The sequence below is a fragment of the Arvicanthis niloticus genome, chromosome 13 (genome assembly GCF_011762505.2).
Source record: "Arvicanthis niloticus isolate mArvNil1 chromosome 13, mArvNil1.pat.X, whole genome shotgun sequence".
Lineage (NCBI taxonomy): Eukaryota > Metazoa > Chordata > Mammalia > Rodentia > Muridae > Arvicanthis > Arvicanthis niloticus.
Window position 1 is genome coordinate 53819785 of NC_047670.1, and position 12964 is coordinate 53832748.

The following is a 12964-nucleotide window of genomic DNA, read 5'->3' on the forward strand; positions in this document are numbered from 1 at the left end:
TTGCTTTGATTTGGGGGTTTTGGGGGGTGGGGTAGTGGGGGAGGCATGTTGTGGTTTTTCAAGACAGGGTTTCTCTGTGTAACCTAGGCTGTCCTGGAATTCACTGTGTAGACCAGGCTGACCACTCACAGAGATCTGCTTCCCAAGTGCTGAAATTAAAGGTGGGCACCACCACTGCCCAGCGTGCTCTGAGTTCTTAATGCTGTAGACATGGGGTCCTATAGTCTCTGTCTCCATGAGCCCCAGGAAATCTATAGCAAGACCAGGCTGGGAGGCAGAACTGCAAGTCTACCTCCAGTTAGTAGGTAGAGCTCAGAATGAAATATTTCAGGCAGTTGCTGGACAGTTGGACCCAGGGCTGGACAACCCAAAATGAATGAGCAGCATCAACAGGCTGAGACTAACCCCCCCCCCCGGAAGTGGGAATGGGAGGATTTGAACCCAGTCTGTAGTTCCACCCAGTCTCCAAGTTCCACTGTTATCAACATACCACTCTGCCATTCTCTGTTGGATGGCACAGCTGAACAGTTCTTTGCTGTGTCCTTCCTTCTCCTTTCTTCCCTCCCTAGACCCTTGGGCCAGCCCCTCTCTACATTCCCACTCTGTAAAATGGGCACACATGGACAGGGTGGGATTCCAGGAGCTTCTCTGGCAACAACTAGGTGTATGGGGAGGGGGGTAGGATATCAGCCATCCTTGACACTTCATGGTAAGAACACTTCCTCGTGGTGTGTCATGGTGTTTCTTGGAGGAAACCAAATTTCCTCCCTGGTGCTGGAACATTCCAAGATGCTCTCGCAGGCTGCTCTCGTGATAATTAACCCATGTTTGGCTTCCTGGCATCAAGGAGAGCAGCCCCAGGCCTTCCTCTTGCTTAGCTTACAGAGGTAGAAATATGCATTTGTGATCAGCAATTCATTTGTCAAACACAGGTCAAGAATTCCACCAGTTTGTCTCATCATGAAGCCTGCGTGAGGCAGCTCCTTGCATCCCATAATATCTCCCCTCTGACCCTGGCAGAAATTCCACCATCTGATCCAAAGAATCTGGGGGCGGGAGTACAGTGCAAGGGTACAACATCCTAGAGTACATGCACGTATCCAGGTCAGCCTGGAGAGGAACCAGGGCAAGGAAGGGAAGGAGAGCCTTTAGCACGAGTGTGTGTGTGTGTGTGTGTGTGTGTGTGTGTGTGTGTGTGTTCTCTCCAGGTATTAGAGAATCTGCAGCCACTAAGGGCTGTGCAGTCAGACACACACACACACACACACACACACACACACACACACACACACGATGTGTGGGAATGTAATCCCTTGGCCACCAGCACTAGGGACTTAAGCCTCTATCTAGGCTAGCCAGGCTCATGCCCCCAGCTGCTCTAGCCACTTCTGTCCCAAGTCTAGGTTCCCAAAGGCTCAGCAAGGAAACCCTGTTGTGGCTGAAAGCCAAAGCCAGCAGAGCCAGCTGTTACCAGGGTCACACACCGAACACAGGTGTACACATGTACTTGTGTACACAGATGTATAGCCAGCGGCGCAGCAGACACAGGTGCACACCGATTTGTGTCCCCAAAGGCAAGGCAATCCCAGAGAGACACAGAGCCATGTAAGGAGGATACACATAGGCATATACAGAAACTGCCCGGGAGCATTCTGCACCCCAACTCCAGGGTTCAGGGAAGGAAACAACATACTTACTCTTGCCCCTAGCTAGGCGCGCGTCTTGAGGCTCCCGCCCTCTGCCTCCGTGAGATGAATCAGTCACGCGCCCCCTCTTAACTCTTGCTGCCTTCCACAAATATGCTTGGTCCACCAAATCTCATCCCTTCATCCTATTTCCTGCCCTGAAGCCTGGACCATAAAGACTCTGGCCTGCAGCCTCACAGCCCCAACATAGGGCCTCCCCCTCCACCACCACCCCAACACAGAGTAGGTGCCTGACCCCAAACTTCCCATTCCTGAACTCTGACTCCCTCTTCCTCCGTCCTCATGTGCCAGTTTCCAGCAGGCTGAGGCAGATGCTCAAAGACTACAGCTGAGTAGGAAGGGCCAGGCAAGCTCCCTTCTGCCCCCATTTTTGTCTAACCTCCTGTCTAAAACCTTCACACCCTCCCAAAGGCAGGCAACGTGGGCCTGGTTTCAGTCCCATCTCTCATCTGAGGCTAGGGGACGGTGACAAATGGCTTGCAGAACCCCCAGTCTGCCCAGACTGGCCTTGAGATGGAATGGGATCAGGATATCTCCAGGCCCCAAGGAGGCGCATCTTTTGAACTAGCCTGTGACCGTGTTCTGGGCGATCCTTCTCCCTGAAAGAGAAGCTGGAGAGCTGGGGCAGGTTTGGCATCAATCCATGGGTACTGTCTAGTGCTCACAGTCGGGTGTGACCATGGCATGCGTGTCATCGTTACCCTTCACCAAGTGACAGAAAAGCACTTGCTTTCAATCTGCCTGGGGATTCACTGCCTTTCAAGATAGTGAAGCTGTTCTCACTTCTAATTGATGGCTGTGTCCCTAGCTGGTCATGCTTGTTGAGCCTAAAGAGACACATAGTGTAATTTCCTTCCCTAGACTGGGAAGAATTTTCTAGAACTTGAATACAAGGAGCCCACTCTAACGCCCGTCATGTCCATTTAAACCATAAGGCCACTCCAAGCTTGCCCAGACCCACCTTGCTCAGGCCCTGGATAAGAGCCAGGCCTGAGGCACGAGTTCCCCCTGCTGGTGATGTTCTGTACTGCACACTGAGACTCTAGCAGTGTGTGGAGCCCACAAGCCGCCCATATATAGGTTAGTACTGCCTGGAAGGGTGAGGGAATTCATGAAGTCCTGAGAAGGGGCTTCAGTAGGACATGAAGACTGTGGGACACCTACTTCAGCAGCCAGGAGTGTGGCTATTGGTGGCAGACACCTGGCTAGGCGGTGGATGCCAGGTAGGGTCAAGCAAGCAGCCAGTGCAGAGCATGGACCGTTGGAGGGACCAGCAGTGTAGGATGGGCAAGTGGAGGGAAATCCACTGTTTTCTAGAGGTGGGGTGGACAGCATCTGAGGTACAATGCAATCTTGGGAGAACAGTAATCTTCTTGTTCTATGACTATATTAGACATAATGTATCTGGCCAACCACATCGGTAGCATTTAAAAGTAAAGATTTTATACACAAAGGTTCATTGTGATAATATAGCAGGCACACACATGCCACACACCCAGAGAAATCCCATAAATGCTGCCAGTGAGTGAGAGGATGAACGAATGAACAAACAAACAAATGAACAGGGAATGAATGAAGGTGTGTTGTGGAAAATTATTGACGTATTTACAGAGCAGCGTGGTCCACCGCTGACTGGCCTATGGAGTCACTTGGGAAAGTCTGTGTCCTTGATTCCCAGGAGGTTGCAGACGTGTGTCACTTGAACCTCTAAGGACACAGATACCCAATTTAGAACAGTCCTGGTTTTAGTTTTGAGACAATGGAGCTGCTGTCACCGGAGGAGCCTTGGTGACAAGAGACTCTAAAGCCTCAAGCAGAAACAGGGACATGAGCTGACATTGACACAGCTCCCGTGACAAATCATGGCTGGCCTTGAACTCATGGTTATCCTCCTGTCTCAGCCTCTCAAATGTAGGGATCAGAGGCATGTATCCCACCTCATCCCTGGCTGAAATATGACTTCTGTTATTAATTTATTTTATGTGCATGAGTGTAGTGCCTGGATGTATGTGTGTCTGTGTAACGTGTGCAGTTCTTGTAAAGATCAGAATAGGGTGCTCTATCTCCTGGAGCTGGAGTTACAGATGGTTGTGAGCCACCATGTGGGTGCTGGGAATCAAACCCTGATCCTCCAATGAGCAGTCAATGCTCTTAACCACTGAGCCATCTCTCCAGCCCCTGGCATATGTCTTTATTACCAGCAGATATAAATATTACATCAGCCACTGTGCAGAGCACAGAGGACTTGCCATCCTAAGTTTATTTATAAGTTAGTTCATTCACAAGGCTTTTCTCCCTGGGGGGAGAAAAAAAAAAACCCTTCCACGAGAGGCTAATTACAAACATGTATTATCGTAATGTAGTTAAATGTGACTGTTATCTGTACATCTCTCGTAAGGGTGGTCCTGATTCGCTCATGACTATTTTCTTCCTTCCTTGATTAAAGTGTGTAGCTGTGTGCTGGTTTGGAAGAAAGAATTCCTCTTGTATCTTTAAAGCCACAAGGAGGACAAAGCATGTGAGCCGATCTATTATCTGGTCAGTCACTCTTGATAAGAAAAAGGGGCGATCCAGTCATGGAGTCTTATGGCTGTACCTCGGAGAGAGAACTGAGAACAAAGTGAATTTATTTTACGTTAAATATATTTATGTGTGTAGTTGTGTTGCATGAATAAGTATACCACGCGTGTGCAGGAGCCCTTAGTGGTCAGAAGAGGGGGTTGGATCCCCTGCAACTGAAGTTATAGGCAGGTTGTGAACCACCTGCTGTGCATACCTGGGACCCCTGAAAGAGCAGCTAATACTCTTAACTGCTGAACCATCTCTCCAGCCTGAGTCTGCCTTTAAAAGAAAAAAAGAAAAAAACATTAAGAGCGTTTTAAAACAGAAATAGTTTTGCCACGGCACCATATCAGAACTAGTTCTGTTAATAGCGAAGAATTCAATATCAATTATACGTTATGAACAAGTGTAATTAAGTGGCAAGTCCCCTCATAGGATACGATGATAGGACAGTTTTGACTGGTATTGGGAAATGTCAGATCTGTGTCCCCTAAGGGAGACAAAATCCTTGGCACACTGTGGAGAACATGTGTGCTTAGCTTTGAAGCTGGGCCTTGCTCTTACGTGACTAGTGGGATTCAAAGTGGGATTCAAAATTGGCACATTTGTGCTCACGGCTGGCTGGACTGTGACCACCAAACCACAGATACACTTTCTCACTGGCTCTCAGCCTCACTCCTTGAAACTTGCCCACCAGTGTGCTCACCTGAATTTCACAGTGCAGGAAAAGTCATGGTTTGAGGGGCATGTGATCGGAAAGAACCCAACCGTCCTCAGAAGAGAACTGGCTGAAGGGATCCAGAAATGATGATAGGGACACACAGAAGCATGAGGGGCCAGCAGCAAGACAGGCAAAGGGCTTGAAGAGGTGATGGAGAGATGGGTGTGGTGGCACACCCTGGAATCACAGCACCTGAAGGTAAAGGCAGAAGAATCTGTAGTTCAAGGCCAGCTTCAGCTACATACCAGGTCTGAAGGCAGCCCGAGCTATAGATGACTCTGGCTCAAAAACAACATCAAAAAATGAGAACCATAGTGCATTTCTGGTGATAGTATAAGTTGTGTGGCTGTTTTGGATAACAGTATGATGGTTTCTTTAAAATGTTCAGTACTTGGGCCAGCAAGATGGCTCAAAAGGCAAAAGCGCTTGTCACCAAGCCTGATGACCTGGGTTCAATACCCAGGGTTTATACGATGGAAGGAGAGAACAAACCCTACAAGCTGTCCCCTGACCTCTGCATACATTTCATGGTATGCTCGCACACATAAAAAGTGTTATTTTTAAAAAATGTAACACAAAATTATGATAGGGCCCAGGTCCACTCTTGGAACTGAAAGAGGGGACTCAGATGCTTGTTTATCCACCTTCATGCCATCATTATCTACAACAGTCAGAAGATGGAGGCAGGCAGATCCCTGAGTTCGAGGCCAGCCTGGTCTACAGGGGAGATTTCCAGAACAGCCAAGGCTACACAGAGAAAGCCATTCCCAGACAGGGGTCAGGGGGAGAGAGAGAGAGAGAGAGACAAAACGTGGCCCATAGCTATAGAAGAATACTATGCTGTCATAAAAAAGAAGTGGAGTTTGGGTATGTGCTCCAACATGAATGAATTCATGCCTTCTGTTATGAAAATGTTTTTGGTAAGAGCTGCACATTACAAACACAACCAACACTGCTGATCTATAACTCAAATATGGTTGAAGTAACAACTTTACAGCATACATTAATTTAATTTTCAGAAACTAATAACAGAGAAGCAGAGGGTGTGGCTCAGAGCTAAGATCCACCCTTAGCACGCACAAAACCTAGGTGAGTTGATTCTCCTGAGCCTAAGCACCGCCCCCACAAAACACAAAACTACTCTGAACTGAATGCTGGGTGAAACCTAGACTAGTGTCTAAAAATAAAGGGACAGATTTCTTGTTTGTTTTTTTTAGGATTTCTTTATTTATTTTATGTATATGAGTACATTGTTGCTCTCTTCAGACACACCGGAAGAGGGTAGCATCAGATCCTATTGCAAATGGTTGTGAGCCACCATGTGGTTGCTGAGAATTGAACTTAAGTCCTCTAGACAAGCAGTCAGTGCTCTTAACCTCTGAGCCATCTCTCCATCCCCTGAAAGGACAGATTTCCAGTGACATTCTCAGGGCTCCTAGTCAGAGGACCTCGAAATAAAACCCAGGAGGTGGAGTGTGAAGCGAGCCACCTTTCTATTAAAGCAGAGACTTCAAGAAACTCAGGTGAGCATGACTCAGCCAGAGCAAGAACAGCAAGGACTCTTGGGGGATAAAGGCTTGTTTGGAGTTCAGACTTTATTATATGTGCATATGTATGTATGTATGTACATGTACATATGTGTATGTGCATTCGTGCTGGCGAAAGACGAGCCCTGAGCACCTTTCTCAGCTACTCTCTACCTCATTTTTAAAAACATGGTCTCTCCCTCTGAACCTGGAGCTCTGGTGGGCTGGGCTAGTAGCAAGGGAGCTCCAGGGATTCTCCTGTCTCTGTTTCCGCTTAGACAGGGATTACAGGTGCATGCTGCAGTCTCAGATCCCCAAGCTATGGGTCTGAGAGATCAAACGTTAGTCCTCATGCTTCCACAGAAACAGGGAATCACTACTGGGCCACCACAGCCCTGGCTATGAATGTATTAATGAGGCTTTGGAGAACCTAAAGCCACACAGTGTGCCTTCCCCAGCCCCTGCATGACACTCCTGCTCTTCACTTCCTTCCCCAGCCCCTTGCCCTCCAAAGCACTTGATTCAGTGCTTGATTCAGCTCTATGTTTCTGTCCCTTCAGTCCAGACAACACCAAATGCCAAATCCAGCCCCCCACCCACCCACCCAGCCAGCTCAATTCAGCACAACCTCCTGTGCTCACAGAAGTTCAGAGTCAGCCTATTGGTGTGTTTTGGTGAGCAAGCCTCCTCTGAGGACCAAGAGGGCCACACACATCTCCAGGCTCCATCTCCTAACCACTCCTCCATCCTATGGGCTTGAAGACAAGGTGGAGCTGATGAGCCAGGCCTGTGATTGACATGTGGCAGTCAGTGGGGGGAGAGGAGACACATCCCGCCGAAGTCCAGGAGGAAGAGAGGAAAAGGCCATGTCTGCCTTACCTCTGGGGGGAAACCCCCCCCCCTTATTCATGTATGTACTTTCAGGAAATGTGGGGTTCATGGGTGAGGGCAAAGGGCTCTGGCAGGGTCCTAGGCTCTGAGCTGAGTGGACACTTATCCCTTAGGTGCCCTTTGGGAGCTGGGGGAAGGGATGTCATCATCTCCAGCTCTCAGATTAGGAGACTGAGGTTTGATGCTGAGTAACATGGTCCAGGCCACATGGTCCATCGGTGAAGGTTCTGATCCTGCCTCAGAGTCCTTGTGTCTTCTCTTCCCCAGGTTATCTCTCCTTCACAGACTTTCGGTCTCTCAGCCCAGAGACCTTCAAGGCCACTCTCCTTTCTGGCAATCAATGAACCAAGCTTTGGCTCCCTCCAGGCAGCATCTAAATCTCTCCGATGCCTCCATGGTCCTCGGCTACCAACACTGCCCTTGACCACAGTAGGTGTTCAACCATATCTGGAGGATTAACTCATTAACACAGACTCAGGGGTCTCAGTGTGCTGTTGCTCAGTATGGGGCTGAATACAAATTATAAAAGGTATCAAGGGAAGACACTTGTAATAGGGCCTTTCCTTGTGTGGAGTTGGAGCCATCCCTGCAGCAGGACTGGTGGCCTCTCTCAAAGTCATTTCTGAAGCAGAGAAAAAGGTGGAGTCACATGGGGGGGGGCAAGGACAGCAGGCACTGCCTGGCCCCATTAGACTGGACTGTGAATATTTATCTCACACCCGTGGGCTTTCTCAGATCTAGCCAGTCTGGGAAAAGCCAGAGACGTCAGGGGAACTGGGCTCTGTCCATAGTTCTGAACTCACTGCCGCCTCTCCCACCTTGTTCCGTTGTGAAACTTCTGAAGTGGCTCCTGAGAGTACACTGTGAGCCCTGGGCTGTTTGTTGTTGTTTGTTTTGTTTGTTTTGTTTGTTTGTTTGTTTGTTTTAGACAGACTCTCATGCATCCCAGACTACCTTGAATCTGCTCTGTTGCCAAGGATGACCTACAACTTCTGATATCCTGCCTCTACTTCCTGGGACCCCAGGCCTGGACCACCACACCTGTTTGTATGCAGTGCATGCAGGGTAATCACACTACCAGCTGGGCATGCCCAGGCACCCGAGCAGTTCACCGGGCACCTGCGCTTGGCACTTGAACACCTGCTTCAAAAATCACTTGCTTGGTCTTTCATGCCTGCTAAGAGCCTGGCACTGTGCCACAGAGAGACACTGAGGGACATATACAGAGTTAGTCAGCACCTGGACAGGGTGGGCCTATCTGCTGAGCGTGGACAAGCACCAGGCACACCAGATTTGCTTCCTCTTGGATAAAATTAACATGTGTGTGAGCAAAGGCATGACTAGGCCCAGCTAATGCTTGTCTCTTCCCCTGGGCCTCTGCAGCTCTGTCTGTATGCGCCCTACTCCTTCAGACCTCCTGTTGGCTCAAGACCCAAATACAGCACCGTATCCTACATCAGGGGTCTGGGTTCCTGCTGTGCACGCAGCCCTTCCACCACACCACACAACACATGCTATTACCACTTGAGCTATGTGCCTTCTCCTCCCCAACACATGCTATCCCCTCTGGGATTGGAACTCCCTGTTCAGAGCAGGCCTTTGCACCTGGTTCCCCTGGGTGGGATCTAACACAGACTGCAACCACCCGCCCCAGGAGGTGGGCAGAAAAATTGCATTAGTGGATCAGTGGTGGAGAGAGATTAGAGTGAGGTCAGACTGTGCCCAGAAAAATGCTACTGGGCTACAAGGCAGCTGGGAGCAGTACTCAGAACCAAAAGAAATCAGGGTGAGCCTTGGGGAGACCAGGCAAGAAGCCAAAAGCAGGGTCAGAGAGGCTGGCCCCAGCAAGCCTATCTCCCCAACAGTGGGTGCCAGGACAGCTGTGCCCAGGGAAAACAGATGTTCTCTGGGGCCTGAATGTGGGGCGGGGGGAGGGGGAGGTGGGCAGAGAGAAAGGGGAGATGGGGGAAGAGCTTCAGCTGGGAAATGGAATGCCCATAGATGTTCTTTTATTATTTAGTATTCCTTTTATTGTAAAAAGTTTCAAATGGGAACAAAATGGGGGCGGGGGCGGTGGCATAATGAATCCGAGTGCTGATCCAGCCCCACCCCCTACTCTGCCGTTCTTATTTTATGCCTCCCCTCAGGCCTCTCTGTAACAAAAATTCCAGACATATTCTACCCATAAATATTTCAAAATGTATCTCTCACATATTAGACCATTTCTCAAAAAAAACCCTCAGTACCACTGTCTCCTATAGAGACACTAATGCCATCTAATGCCATCTAATGCCATCTAATGCCATCTAATGCACGGTCCCCGCTTAAATTTCCTCATTTTCCTGAAAAGCATCTTTTTTAGGGCCCGTTGATTTGAATCATGATCAAACCACTTTTGAGGGCTGAGCTTTCGCCTGTGTCTTCTTCCCTGGTGGTGACAGTTTCCCTTGCTGCAGACACCAGGTCCTCCCTCCTGTACAACTGTCCCCGTGGAGGACTTGATGGATCGAACCTTATGATGTCATTTAACCCCCTACACTGCCTCCAGTTGCTGTGAACCAGCCTAAGGCTGATCTGACAGAGGACCAGCTGCCAAGGAAAGTGACATCTGAGCAACCCTGGGCTTCTCACATGCTCACACCATGGAAGGATGCCAGCAACAAACCATGGGACCCACTGTAGAGCTCTGCCCCACCACATGCCTGCACCGGACCCTTCCATGGGATCCCGAGTCCTGGCCATCAGAGCCTCGAGGGACCGGAGGAACCCATTCCCCTCCTTTTTCTATCCATTCCTTAGATCTATCAAGGTATAAGCTGCAGAGAACAGAGCTGACAGAACCCCTGAATGCTGGAACCACTTAAGGTCAAAGGACAGCGAACATGCAAGTGAGGCAGAGCCAGCGGGAGACAAGAGGTGGGGGACATGGCTTAGTCAGTAAAATACTTGCCTTGCAAGAGTGAGAATCTGAGAACAAACCCAGATCCCCCATAAAAAGTGGTGGTAGCATTTACTTTACATGACAGTACTGGGAAGGCAGAGACAGGAGGATCCCTGGGGCCTGTCCAGCCAAATCAGTGATTTGCAGGTCAGTAAGAAATCCTGTCACACAGACCCACACAAACAATGAACAGTATTTGAAGAAAAACAGTCAACGTCATCCTCTGACATGCTCATACACACACATGCAGATACACAGATACACACATACACACATACAAGCATACACAGATACACACAGGCACATATCCCACACACATGTCATACACACATACACACACATACCAGATACATAAATACATACACCACATACACATATATCATATACACCACAGATACATACATATATAGACCACATACACACATACACACATATACACTACACACACATATATACCACACACACATATATCATATACACCACAGATACATACATATATAGACCACATACACACATATACACTACACACACATACACCACACACACATATATCATATACACCACAGATACATACATATATAGACCACATACACACATATACACTACACACACAGGATACATTCATTAGGAGCTGAGGGAACTAAGGGACCCACAGCAAGCAGATGCAGACTTAGCCTGGTGACCTTCCTATGTAGAGACAGAGGGCATGGGAGAGGAGAGAGAGAGAGAGAGAGAGAGAGAGAGAGAGAGACTGAGCAGAGGACCTTGAAGGAAACAGTAAGAGTAAGAAGAGCCTTTAAATTGGCAGGGCTGCAGAACTAGGGACCCATGGGGAGGAGGGACCCATGGGGAGGAGGGACCCATCCCATGGGGAGGAGGACCCATGGGGAGGAGAGACCCATGGGGAGGAGGACCCATGGGGAGGAGGACCCATGGGGAGGAGAGACCCATGGGGAGGAGGAACCCATGGGAAGGAGGGACCCATGGGGAGGAGGGACCCATGGGGAGGAGGGACCCATGGGGAGGAGGACCCATGGGGAGGAGGAACCCATGGGGAGGAGCGACCCATGGGGAGGGGGAACCCATTCAGAGGACAGACCCACAGCCATCTCAGTCCTCTCCCAACCTTTACTACTGAGAGAATGAGCTGGGGAGGGCAGGGAGGACACCTGCTGAGCAACTGCCCATGAAGCTGCTTCCTATGCAGGGCCCCCAACTTAACTCACATGGCAGGGATAGCCATGACACCCGGGCAAGCCACTTGCCCAGTGCACAGAGCCCCAGAAAGGCAAAAGGAAGCCCAGGCCTGCAGAGGTTCCTCCACCCTTCAAAACCATCCCATATGGAGAGGCAACTGACACAGGCCAGGCTACCTCTTACCTGGGCTCTGACACCAAGAAGATTGAGCCACGCCCCCATGCCTCAGTTTCCTAACCCTAAGAAACAGGAATAGTGATGGTTCCTGCTTCAGACAGGGGTGTGGCTCAGTTGGTAGTTGCTGGCTTCGCGTGCACAAAGCTCTGGGTTTGACATCACTACACACACACCAGCTTCACATAAACTGGACCTACTGGCACATGCCTAAAGCCCTAGCAATAGCAGAAGGACTGAATGAATGTTCAAGTCCATCCTCAGCTGCAGAGTGAGCTTACTGCAGGCTGGGATACAGGAGACAAGAGGAAACCACAGAGCCTGGTGGGCAGCGACCTCCCAGTGACCTCTACCGTGTGGCTGGTGACCTCTATATCCACATAGAGACACTCCATCACTAGCTCCCTAAATGTCTGTCACTGGGGCTGACTCACGGAAGGGATGGTGTGGGTGGGAGGAGCACAGGCTCACTTGGCCCTCTGCTGCCTTCTGGCTAGGGATGGGGGCCTGGCTGGAGAAACCCAGGCCCCTTCTAGCGCTGTCTGTCCTGGCTTGCTTTCTGTTGCTGTGATAAACACCAAAACCGAAGCGCGGTGTGGAGGAGAGGGCTTATTACAGCTTACAGTGCCACAAAACACTCTGAGGGAAGTCAGCACGGGGGAAGCGGAGGCCATGGAAGAACATCGCTGACAGGCCTGCTTCCTCTGGCTGGCACAGCTACTTCCCTATACAGCCCAGGACCATCTGCCCAGGGGTGGCACGGCCCACAGTAAGCTACACTCTCATCTATCAATTAGTCATCAGGAAAAACGCCCCACAGATGTGTCCACAGGCCAGTCTGATGGGGACAGTTCCTCAGTTGAGGTGCCCTCTTCCAAGTATGTCAAGTTGACAATCAAGATTAGCCCCATAGCTGCCTCAGGCCATGATCTCCCTCTGCCCCCCTTGTCATGGACACCTCAGCTCTCACTCATAGTCTTCAACTCAGCCACCTATGAACACCCTACAGTGTGCAGCCTTGCTCAGCAGCCCAGACTATAGATGAGGGGACTGGGGGTCAAAGGAGACCACCACAGGTATCTCACCTTGCCTACTCCTGGTTCCTGCCTCTGGGCTCAAATGAATCCCTCTTCAGCCAAAGAGGTGGTCAAAGAGCTTGAGAACCATCCCCACAGATCTCAGGGGATTAAGCCACACTCCCCACTCCCTCCATCCTAGTGCAGGCCCCGCTGACTCTGCTCCCCTT